A 12,773-nucleotide genomic window follows, 5' to 3' on the forward strand; every position below is an offset into this window, starting at 1 on the left:
GATCCATGCAAACCCATAGGCTATGGGTCATAGCACAGCTGCCATGATGGGGCCAAACAGCAGTTTTCCAGCACCACTTTCTGGAATCAGCCAGACAAGAAAGAGCAGAACCACCAAACCACAAGTCCACCTACCCTCTCTAGAAGGCTATCATACTCAAGGCTACAGAAAGCCAAGAAGAAGAAGAAGAGCAGATTTATACCCCACCCTTCTCTGAATCAGAGACTCGGAGCGGCTTACAATCTCCTATATCTTCTCCCCCACAACAGACACCCTGTGAGGTGGGTGCTCTCACAGCAGCTGCTCTTTCAAAGACAACCTCTGCAAGAGCTATGGCTAACCCAAGGCAATTTCAGCAGTTGCAAGTGGAGGAGTGGGGAATCAAACCCAGTTCTCTCAGATAAGAGTCAGCGCACTTAACCACTACAGCAAACTGGCTCTAACAGGGATGCACTACCCCTACCACTCTCCTGGAAAAGAGGACAACCAAGGCCATTCCCATCCCAAACCCAGACTCGAATCCAGATAGAAATGGGTCCAGAATAATCCATCTCTTCCAACACTGTCAGACACTATGTGGCCACCATTTGCTCAAGTTCCTGGCTGGCCCAAGCATGAAAGCACTAGGCAGAAGTTCTTTGGTCATGTGAGTCCAGGACAATGCTAATTATTAATGCTCACTTGTTTGTGCAAGGGCAACAGTGAAATACTATTTCATATTTATTCCAGCCTTCTTCTGAGAAGCTCAGGCATACATTGTTCTTCCCTCATACAACAATCCTGTTAGGGAAGTAAGGTTGGCTAAGAGTGGCACAATAAATAATATGGATAGATTTTTCAAAAAATCCACACATTGTCTGCTTCCTACATGGACTCCCTATTCAATGTTGTGCCCCTCCCAACTATAGTTTGTGGGGCTCCCAGAGTTTAGACTGGATCAAAGGAAAACCTCAAGGGGGGAAATGCAGGGTGGGCTGTAGGTGGAGCATCCATGTTGGTGCAGCCAATCTGGGGACAGTTCAATGGAGATAAGCTCCATCTTCCAAAATGGCAGAACTAAGCCCTGAATATCCCTCCCCCCCACCCTTTAGCCATGTAGGGCTTTTCCCTTTCCCAGCTGAAGTGTGCTTTAACTGCAAGAGGAAAGGGAGGACTGCCAGGCCACTGTGGAAGGGGGGAAGAGAAATATACAATTATCATGTCAAAAGTTCTGCATCAATGTGACAGGGAGGGAGTGGTGAGATGCAGTTTGCTGGACATTGCTTGAAATAAATATCCAGGATGCTAAAAAAAAAAAAAGTCCCTGAAACAGATTCTTTAAATAGGGCTTAACTTTCTGAATTGATTCTGTATGAATGAATTAAAAATGAAACCAGTTTCTTTCCTTTTTGTTTTAATCAACTTGCTCGGTGGTTGAGGAAAGAGCCAAACATATTTCGCCACTTAAAAGTTTGTGATCTGCAGCTGTTTAAAAATAACTACTACATGTTTATTCTTCATTCACAGATTCCTGAAAGTGAATTAAAATATCAGTTTCTTGGAAATCTGCAGTGACTCCCAATTTGCAAAATCAACAAATGCGCGTCTCTGTGCTTGCTCAGCAGGCAGCTGGATTCATTTACATGAGAATTTATTTTAATGAATTCTGTGTCTGTTTGTGCCACAGAGTTTTCTGAATGGAGAGTTCAAGGACCTGAGAATTTCAAAGAGAAACAGTAAGATTCATAGAGAGCAAAACCCCTCAGTTTGAAAACCAGAACCCATTCTTCAAATACTTATTAGTATGGATGATCTGTAATGCTTTGCAAAATATTCTGAACCACTGTTGTTTGATGAATGGCTAAAACTCAAATCAGAGCACACATATTGTTTAATTTCTCATGGGGCTGGTTAATGATTTAGAACAGGGTTTCCCAAACTTTTCTTTCCTGTGACCCGGTTATTTTTACACTTCTCCTTCATGGCCCACTAAAATTTGGGGGTGGAGCCAAGAGACTTTGGGGGTGGAGCCAGGAAACAGGAATTATGTCATTTCCTGTGGTGTCAAGGGCCAAGTGATGTCACTTCCAGGGCACACTGAACCAAAACTCCACCTTTTCTTGTGATGTCACTTCTAGGGCACTCCCCTAAACCTTCCTCTTCTTCTGAAGTAACATCTTTTTCAGAAAAATCTTTCTGAAACTCATGCTGAGCCAAAATGGGGGTGGGAAGTGGGCGGTCCTCTCTTTCCACTCCCACACTTGCATGCACCTATCTGTTTGTGTGTTCTTCTCCAGCACTCCTAATTGCAAGCACTCCTAATGCCCATGTTCAATTGCCTGCACCACCTACACACCCCTTCCTCTACAGCACTGGTCAGTGTATGCAGTTGGGAGTGCTGTTGCCATTGCCATTAGGAATGACAGCACTGTATATCACCCACACTGGGCCCTCGCAGCTGCTCTACCTCAAAATATACTGAAACATTTAGTAGGCCCTTCCTTCAGCTGCTACTACTGGAACCCTTCCTCAAACTATAACCAAGCTTGCTTGGTTTCAATAAAATCTTTTGACAGCTATTTTTCATACTTTTCTTTGGCTGAAACACTGGGAAATTGCTGTGAAAGATAGCAGAGAATTGTACTGCAATTAATGAATTAATTCCCAGTTATATGAAGTCCATACAAGCTTTTCTGTAGTTATCCCAAAAAGGATATTTATGAGAGGCTTGCAGCTTTTTACTGGCTGTGTTTCCCTTGCCTTTAAAAGCAACCTGTTTTGCAGATATTTAGCCAGTGAACTTCTTTCATCCTTTTTAATATCTACAGAGGAGTTTAATTTTTGGTGTCAGACAGCTGTTAAAAGCAGGACCAGTAAAATGGTGCCAAGTTCATAGTACAATCATTTCCAGTGCTGTTGAGATATACTGCAGTAATCTCCAATAATCTCTTTCTGCCCCACACCTCTCACTCACTTACACAGAAATCTCATAGAAAGGCCAATTGGCTACAACTGGGGGTTCAAACTTTTCATTGGCAGGGCTCCTATGTCTGCAACAAGAGTATGATGAACAGAAACATTTCATCCAATAAAAATGGAAGCAAAGAAAGAAAGGGAAAGAAAGATATGGGAAGAATGAAATGGAAGGAGAGGAAAAGAAGACATGGAAAGAAAGAACATGAGAACATAAGAGGAGCTATGTTGGGTCAAGCCAGTGGACTATCCAGTCCAAAATTCTCTCATACAATGCCCCAAAAGCACCAGAATGTCCACCAGTGGGGCCAGGGCACTAGAAGCCCTCCCACTGTTGCTTCGCCCCCTCCCAGCACCAAGAATACAGACAGAGCATCACCTGAAGGGAAAGAAAGAAAGGGGGGGAGAGAAAAAAAAGCCTTTCTCACCATCAGATGACCCCAGCCAGCAACAATTCTGCCCAGGGGTTGTTTGGTAAAAAATATAGCTACTGGAATGCCCACTCCACACCCCTCCTGGCTGAAAAAAAAACACACACACCCTTCTTTGCCGCCCAGGCCTCCCGGGGAAATCTCCCCAAAAGAGCATACTGCAAGGCACATGAAAGCTCATGCCTTGAAGAACACTTCATAGGTCTAAAGTGCCAGTGGACTTTAGCTTTTCTCTTAAACACTGGGAGGGGGAAGAAGGAAGGAGAGACAGCCCAGCTCCTCTCTGCCCAACACAGAAACGGGGGAAGAAAGGAAGCCAAATAGAGCTCAGGCTTTGCAGCATGTGTCAGTCTTCAAGGTTAGCTTTTCTCTGCACAACGGAGAGATGGGGGAAGGAAGCAGAGCAGAGGTCATGCTTTGCTGGGGGCGGGGCTAACTTTGTCTTTTCTCGTGACCCGGTAGTGAGGCTTCTGTGGCCCGGTACCGGGTCATGACCCTGCAAATGGGAAACACTGATTTAGAATAACAAATCACTGATATTTTCCTATGGAACATCAGTCATCTTTTTTTTTTTTTTTTTTAAAAAGGCATTGTAATTTGATTATCTAATTTTTAAAACTGATTTATAATTGACTTATAGCTACCTTCTAATTATTCTAATTACATAGCATATCTTTGCTTTATCAAGCAGTGTATGCCACAAGCTTACTTCTATGCGGACTCATAGAGTTATTATATCTTAAACTTTTTAGTCTACCACCATTTTTGATAATATATCATTAATCCTATGTCATGGATTGGCACAAACTCTTAGGTTATATATTTGACTTGATATTTTGTGTTAGCCCCAGGGCTTTTTTTGAGCAAGAACACAAAGGAATGCAGTTGAACAAAGCAGGAGTCAATTTGTACCTTTAAGACCAACAAAGTTTTATTCAGAACATAAGCTTTCATGTGCTAAAAACACACACAGGAATGCAGTTCCAGCTGGCTTGGCATCAGGGGGTGTGGCCTAATATGCAAATGAGTTCCTGCTGGGCTTTTTCTACAAAAGCCCTATGTGAAATAATGGTGATGTCAGGGGTGTGGCCTAATATGCAAGTGAATTCCTGCTGGAATTTTTCTACAAAAACCCTGGTTAGCCCTCTTATCTGTAAAATAGGAATGATGGGGTAACATATATCATATGTATTTAATCCAGGTTTAAAATCTCATGGGAGAGATCTAACTCTACCTAACCCAGGCCTTCCAGCATCACAGATAGCTAGGGATGCCACACCATTTGTGTGAATTTGGTGCATCATGCAATGGTGCTTCTGTGAATTTAGGCAAATTATGGAGGGCAGGAAGGGCTGCATCAGTGCTTAGTTCTTGTGGCTTTCTTACATGCCCATGAAAACGCTGATCACATTGGAGTCAGGAAGCAATTTTTTCCAGGCCAGCTATCATCTGGGCATAGAGTAGGGTTAACCAGGTTGTGTGAGGGGGGGAGGTATTTGTGAATTTTCTGCACTGTGCAGGGAGTTGGACAGTGGTCCCCAACATTTTTAGCACCAAGGACCAGTTTTGTAGAAGACCATTTTTCCATGGACTGGGGGCGGGGGGAAGGGGGTGATGGTTTCAGGATGATGCAATTGTGTACTTTATTTCTATTAGTTTGGTGTGCTGGTTAAGTGCGCAGACTCTTATCTGGGAGAACCAGGTTTGATTCCCCACTTCTCCACTTGCAGCTGCTGCAATGGCCTTGGGTCAGCCATAGCTCTTGTAGAGTTGTCCTGGAAAAGGCAGCTTCTGGGGAGGGCTCTCTCAGCCCCACCCATCTCACAAGGTGTCTGTTGTGAGGGAGGGAGGTAAAGGAGATTGTGAGCTACTCTGAGACTCTGAAATTCAGAGTGGAGGGCAGGATATAAATCCAATGTAATCGTATTATTAGTAGTAGTATTAGTAGTAGTATTAGTAGTAGTATTAGTAGTATTTAATGATCCTTCCGCAGGTTCACCTACGGAAACCTTGTTACGACTTTTACTTCCTCTAGATAGTCAAGTTCGACCGTCTTCTCGGCGCTCCACCAGGGCCGGGGCCGACCCCGGCGGGGCCGATCCGAGGACCTCACTAAACCATCCAATCGGTAGTAGCGACGGGCGGTGTGTACAAAGGGCAGGGACTTAATCAACGCGAGCTTATGACCCGCACTTACTGGGAATTCCTCGTTCATGGGGAATAATTGCAATCCCCGATCCCCATCACAAATGGGGTTCAACGGGTTACCCGCACCTGTCGGCGTAGGGTAGACACACGCTGAGCCAGTCAGTGTAGCACGCGTGCAGCCCCGGACATCTAAGGGCATCACAGACCTTGGGGGGGGAGGGGGGGGCTCCCTCTTGGGTATCCTGCCCCCCCAGGGAAAGTGTATGTGCAATACATAGCCTCTCCTTCCCGGTGTAGTGAACGCCGCATGGTCACTGTCCGGCTATACCTGGCAGATGGTCACTGCAATGGCCTCTCCTGCATTACTGCATCCGTGGCAACACCTTCTCGCTGGTCCCCCCCGTTTCTCACAGAGTTTGCCACGTCATGGTGCGACCGAATGTCCGGCGGTATAACTGGATGGGCAGGCTGGGCTCACCAACCTCGTCAGCCAAGAGAAGGAAAACTCTAACATCAAACCCGGGCAGATAGAGCTCGTTAATGTAACACCTACCACCTGGAGGACTCGCTGCCGGCGTCCCAGCTTACTGGGCCATGGCAGATGACCCCAAGGTGAAAGGGTGGAGCCAGTACTGCGCACACTGTGCCTCACCTAAAAATTCCTCTGCGCAGGCCTGAAGAACATATCCACATCCACAACCCACAACACACCAAGTCCTGCAGCGATGGGCAAGGGGCGAAACGGCAGGTGGAAGATGCCACTGGAAGCTGCAGTCCCAATCCTGCATGTAGGCGGTTCAGGGTATTGGTTGCCTGATGCTGACCCGGAGACGAAAGCATCTTTTGGCAGCACCCTGAATGACCAAGCAGCCTTATCTAGGGACAGCACTGCTTGCTCCACATGGAGAGGGGCCTAGAAAAGGTGGCCTAAACAAAGCTCGTCTCCCCCACCCCAGTTGGCTAGCCGCGGTCAACGGGCATCCTTACTTGCGGTCAAAAAATAACAACAAAGAAAAGGCATGCACCTGCCTCACAAAGTGTGCAAAGACTTAAGCTTGCGTGTTGGAACATCAGAACCATGCTTGACACAGTAGACAGTGGTCGCCCTGAACGACGCTCTGCTCTAGTTGCCCACGAACTTCTCAGGTTGAATATTGACATAGCAGCTCTCAGTGAGGTCCGTTTCCCTGAGGAAGGTAGTCTCCAAGAACATGGTGCTGGCTATACCCTCTATTGGTCGGGTAAGTCAAAGGCTGAGAGCCGCCTTTCTGGCGTTGGCTTCATGGTCAGGAACTCCATTGCCTCCAAAATCAAAAACCTGCCAACAGGTCACTCAGATCGCATCATGTCCATGCGCCTCCCACTTCAAAACAAGCAGCATGCGAGGTTTCCGGAAGATGGCGGAGTGACGCAAAGCTCCTTTCCCCGTCTCGGGAGGGAACTTTGTTTGTGGGGTAATCGAGGGGGCTTCCCGGCTGGGAAGTACCTCTTAAGGAGCTGTCTGGAGATGCTCCGAAGCCTGGGGGGCTTTCTGGACGTGGGGGAGGAACGGAGGTTCCTCACTCAGTGCCAGTTTTCCCCCTGGCCGATACCTCAGCAACACCTCGGTGCCTAACTGTGCCGCCGGGAAAGGGAGATTGGAGAGGAACCTTAACTCCCTCAAGTGCACCCCGTAGCATTTTTTCCTACCTGGGTCGTCCCACCCTTGGAATCCGAATGGTGCAGTTCATGGCGATGGCGAGAAGAAAATAAAGCTGGTAAGCGGTTTGTGTGCTGCACAGGCTGATAGGGAGCGGAGCCGCGGCGTGTGGGCATCGGTGGAGGACGTGAATGGCTGAGGAGGCGGGCGGCTTGGCAGCTTAGCGGCGACTGAATGAGCGATCGTTTTGAGGGGAAACAACAAAGAGCTTGGCTGTGATCAAAGAATATTGGCAGAAGGAAGACAGGGGGAAGTAGGGGGTTGAGAAGCGATTCTTCTTTTCCTGTCTCTGAGACATTAAAAGTGGCTGTCAGTCCGTGACCGATGTGAGAACTGTGATCTGAGTTAGGAGAGAGGAAGCTGTCGGTAATGGCGGACGGGAGCTGAAGTTCTCCTTCAGGAGGCTGGACGTGGAAGACGCAGGCGGCGCTGGTGGTGAGCTGAGACAGAAACTTTCTGAGTGCGTTTGGAGATCTTAACTCCCCCCCCCCCTTCGCTTGTCCACCTCTGGTTTTCTTTTTTTTTTGCCTTTCATCTGCGTTGTCGCTGGAGCCTTATTTTTCTTTTGTTATTTTACTTTTCACCTTGTTGAAGAGGATGGGTTTTGTTTATGCAAATACTTATTTTTGGGATAATTAATCGTTGGTATCAGCTCAAAGGGTAGAGTAGTGGTTCTTAGCAGCTTTTGCTGCGGCTGCTCTTTATTGAAGATTGTGGTTTTTAAATTTATAACTATTGGAAATGGATTAGGCACTATAGCTGGATCTTTGAAACCTTCCTTCTTGGAGTATAAGAGACTGGAACTTTTGGACTCTAGAAAACATTTTCCTTTTCATCTTTCAAAACGTGGGGATTTATTAGGGCTAAAACTAGAACTTGGCTTTTAGAACACTGAAGACAGCTAAAAATCTATTTGACACTAAGACACTAAGACATTAAAATTGGACACTAAGCTACCAAGACAATATTAAGATCCTGAAACAGTTAAGTAACAAGAGAAGGGAAGAAAGAAGGAAGAAGGAGCAGAGAAGATAAGGAACAGAGAAGATAAGACTGTGTAAATACTTATGTTGATTATTTCTTGACTCAGAACTGTAATTTTTGATTTATTTACTTATTCACTTACTATAAATAATTCTAGGGCTAAATTTTGATAGGTAATCCCTAATGCATTAATGAAATGAATTGATTTAATATCTGATACCTAATAATTAATTGAATTATTGACTGAGCTTAAAGAATTATTGATTTTATAGAATTGCTGTATTACTTATTGAGCATTTTTATTGGATCCCAGATAATCTTGAATCACTGACTGAGCTTAAGAAGTTATTTAGCTGAATATTGATTATTGATAGTCTTTCCGCTTATTGATATATTGAGCTGTTGAAAATTACAAATTGGGTCAGTTTATAAGGTTAGTGACTGCAGCATCATTATGACGGAAACAAAGATTAAAAAATACCTACAAGGTACTCCTCCGGCAGGGGGAGGTAAGGTGCAAGCCGCTGTCAACCAAGACGCGTTGGAAAAATTACAGAGTACAGTTACTGCTGGATTTAAACAGAACCAAGATGCTTTAGATGGACTGAAAACAGACTTGATGACTCAAATTAGGAAAACCAATGATCAGTTGGCAGAATTTCAAAAGCAGCTGTTGGCCAATACACAACAAGTTCATGGTTTGACAGCTAAAGTTGAGAGAATGGAAGATCGGGAGAAGCGCACAATCAATACGGTTAGAGAAAACCAAACAGGATTGATGGAGCTAGAAGAACGGGTGATGAGGCTCAAAATGGAGAAAGCTTCAACTATTCTTCGCTTTCAAAATCTACCAGAAGAAAAGGAGGAAGATATAATCAGTAAAATTAGAGACATCTTAATTATTGATGATGAAGAACTATTGGAAGAAGGTCCAAGAGATATTCTTTGGGCCAAAAGAGTTTCTTCGAGCTACATAAGGAAATTCAAACTTCCCAGAGAAGTTCAAATAAAGTTCGCCCGTCCAGAAACTGTGGAAAGGATTCTGCGGAAGGCAAGAGATTATGAAATGAATTGGAAGGGAACGAAGATCAAAGTATTGAAAGAGATACCCTGGAGTGTCCGACAGAGGAGATTCAAGTTCAGGAAATTGTCTATTTGGTTAATGAAGCAAGAAATTCAATTTAGATGGCTCCTCCCGCAAGGTCTTTTCTTTACATTTCAAACTAAGAGATACAATATTACTACTGAGGCAAAGATGGAAGAATTTTGTGATGAGTTTGTGAAGCGAAATGGATCTGAATCGGGAGACGAACAGGAGGTAGAAGGAGCTAAGAAGTTCACTGATGATAAGTCTCCCAAAAAGAAACCTGAGAAGGTCAAAACCAGGCTCCAGACTAAGAAGGACTCAGCCATGATATCGGATAGTATTCACTCACCAAAATGAATTCGAAGATGGAAACTAAAATACTCTCTTTGAACGTCAAAGGATTAAATGAACCCGGGAAGAGGAAGAGAACTTTTCTGCAATTGAAAAAATCTGGCGCCCACATTATCTGTCTACAAGAAACGCATATTAGGAAGGACAATGTGAAGTATTTGGAAAACAAGAAATTGGGTACTTTATATGCTTCATGTGATCCTTTTAAAAAGAAGAAAGGGGTAGCTATTTTTGTTCCTCATCACATTAAGTCGAGCTGCCTATTTTCGGATGAACAAGGAAGAATCATCATAGTTGAGTTGGAGTTAAATGGACTTAAAACAATCCTTGGGAACATTTATGCCCCTAACGAAAATCAAGAAAAATTTTATCAAGTATTGTGCACGAAACTTAGGGAATTCAATTCAGATAGGTACTGCATAGTTGGCGATTACAATGCGATATTTGATATCAAAATGGATAAAAAATATGACGACCCTCAAAAAAAGAAGAAGAATCGGAATTTACTACCTAATTCTTTTTTGAAGCTGGCTGAAGAATTAAACTTAGTAGATGCCTGGAGAACAAAGAACCCGAACACGACAGATTTTACTTTTTATTCACATTCACATAAATCTTGGTCCAGAATAGATATGACCTGGGTATCCCTGAGTATGATTTTGTCAGTTAACCAAGTTGATATCCTCCCTCAGTCATACGCTGATCACAACCCAATTTTGTTATCTCTACAGGAGCAATCAAGAAATCCTCGATGGTCTCTCAATTTGCAAATTTTAAAAGAAACTCAATTTTTGGAAGTAGCTAAAAAAGAGATTCAGGAATTTTTTAAACTCAACTTGGAGAAAGACACGAAGATCCCAGTTATTTGGGACGCATTCAAGGCCTTCTTTAGAGGAGTCGCCATCCGTTACTCAAAGAGGAGGAAGAGAGAACAAAGAAAATCTTACAATGAACTTGTAACAAAATTGAAATTCTATGAGAAACAACAGAAAACTGGGAATCCAAGAGAGGTGAAGGCCAGAATTACTTTTATCCAACATCAGATAAATATTCTTTTAGCAGAAGAAATGGAGAAAAAACTAAAATGGACAAGACAAAACTATTTTGAAAATGCTAACAAAGTGAGTAGATGGTTGGCTTACAAATTAAGGAAGGAAAAGGAGAAAAAGATCATAAAAATGTTGAAAAATGATGCCAAGGAGGAGGTGTTTCAAAATTTTCAAATGAAAGATATTATTCAAAACTTTTATAGGAATCTGTACAAAAAGCAAGAGATTGAACAATTCAAGCAAGAAAATTATATTAAAGGAGTCGAAATGAAACAATTAACAAGGGAACAGCAAGCAAGTTTGGAGAGCCCAATCTCAATGCAGGAATTGGTTGATGTAATTAAAACCCAAAAAAGTAACAAGACCCCAGGTCCAGATGGACTTCCGATTGAGTTTTTTAGAGCCTTTGAAGATTTGTTATTGTTGCCCTTTAAGAAGGTAATTGAGAATGTCTATCATTCAGGCGAGACTCCAGATTCTTGGAAAGAAGCGCTTATTACTCTCATTCACAAAGAAGGCACCGACCCATCAGAAATTAAAAATTATAGACCAATTTCACTTTTAAATAGCGATTATAAGATTTTTGCAACAATTTTAGCGAATAGATTGAAGAAGGTGATTACTGACTTAATTCATGAGGATCAAACAGGTTTCGTCCCAGGACGACTAATGAATCAGAATGTGAGGCTACTTTTAAATGTGATTGAATATTACAGAGATCACCCAGACAAAGAATTTGCTGCTATTTTTGTGGATGCAGAAAAGGCTTTTGACAATGTTAATTGGAATTTCACCAAAGTGACATTGGATGCAATTGGTTGTGGTGATAGGTACCGCAGAATGGTCGAAGCGATTTACTCGAAGCAGAATGCGAGAGTGAGTTTTAATGGAGTGATGTCTGATTTAGTAGAAATACAACAAGGCACTAGACAGGGATGCCCGTTATCCCCATTGCTTTTTATCTTGACGTTAGAACCTTTAATAAAGAAGATTAGAGAAGACAACAAAATTCAAGGAACCAGAATTAATAACGTGGAATTTAAGTCTTTGGCGTTTGCGGACGATTTAGTATTTATCTTGGAACAACCCATCTCTTCGATAGTCCCTCTGAAGCAAAGACTACGAGAATTTGGAGAAGTATCTGGTTTCAAACTGAATGTGTCTAAGACAAAAATTTTAATGAAAAATATGGAGAAAATTCAAGTTGAATCTTTAGAACAGCTGTCAGGATTTAAGCAAGAAAAAAAGATAAAATACCTTGGAATTTATTTGACGAATGAGTTAAAGACTTTGTACAGAGACAATTATGAAAAAATATTGAAAGAAATACGGGATGATCTAGCTAACTGGAAAGATCTCCATATTTCGCTCTTAGGTAGAGTCGCTACAATAAAGATGAACATTCTTCCAAGGATCTTATTTCTCTTCCAAACAATCCCAATCACCTTACCCAAACTATTTTTCCAGAAACTTAACTCTATGATCAAGTTGTTTATCTGGCAAGGGAAAAAGGCCAGAATAAAATTGAAAATTTTACAAGACAGCAAATCAAGAGGTGGTCTTGCTCTCCCAGATTGGAATCTGTACTATAAGGCTTGTTGTATTGCATGGTTAAGGGATTGGTGTAAGCTAGATAATAAGAGGCTAATGACTATTGAAGGCGTAGGTTTGGGAGAAGGCTGGCACAATTATATGTGGTATCACACTCCTGTAAAAACTGGACGCTTTTTCAGACACGAAATAAGAAGATCCTTGTATAAGATTTGGGATGAAATTAAGCTGATGTATACTTATACTCCAAAGTGGTTATCTCCGATAGAAGCTCTGACTCACCCCAACTTGTATAATTGGGATAACCCACAAGATTATGCCTATTTGTTGAATAGCCAAAATGATTTGATTGAGGAAGAACTATCTAAGTTAAATTGGTGGCTCCAGTGTCAACTCAAATCAAGATTTCAGAAAGACAAAGAAAGGGGCTTTTCGAATAAACCAATTGAATTAGATCTTATCTTAGAGTCCAAGCAGAAGATAATTTCTAAAACGTATGATTGGCTACTTCAAGTTAAGAT

Source organism: Heteronotia binoei, chromosome 1 (assembly GCF_032191835.1).
Source record: "Heteronotia binoei isolate CCM8104 ecotype False Entrance Well chromosome 1, APGP_CSIRO_Hbin_v1, whole genome shotgun sequence".
NCBI classification, from domain to species: domain Eukaryota; kingdom Metazoa; phylum Chordata; class Lepidosauria; order Squamata; family Gekkonidae; genus Heteronotia; species Heteronotia binoei.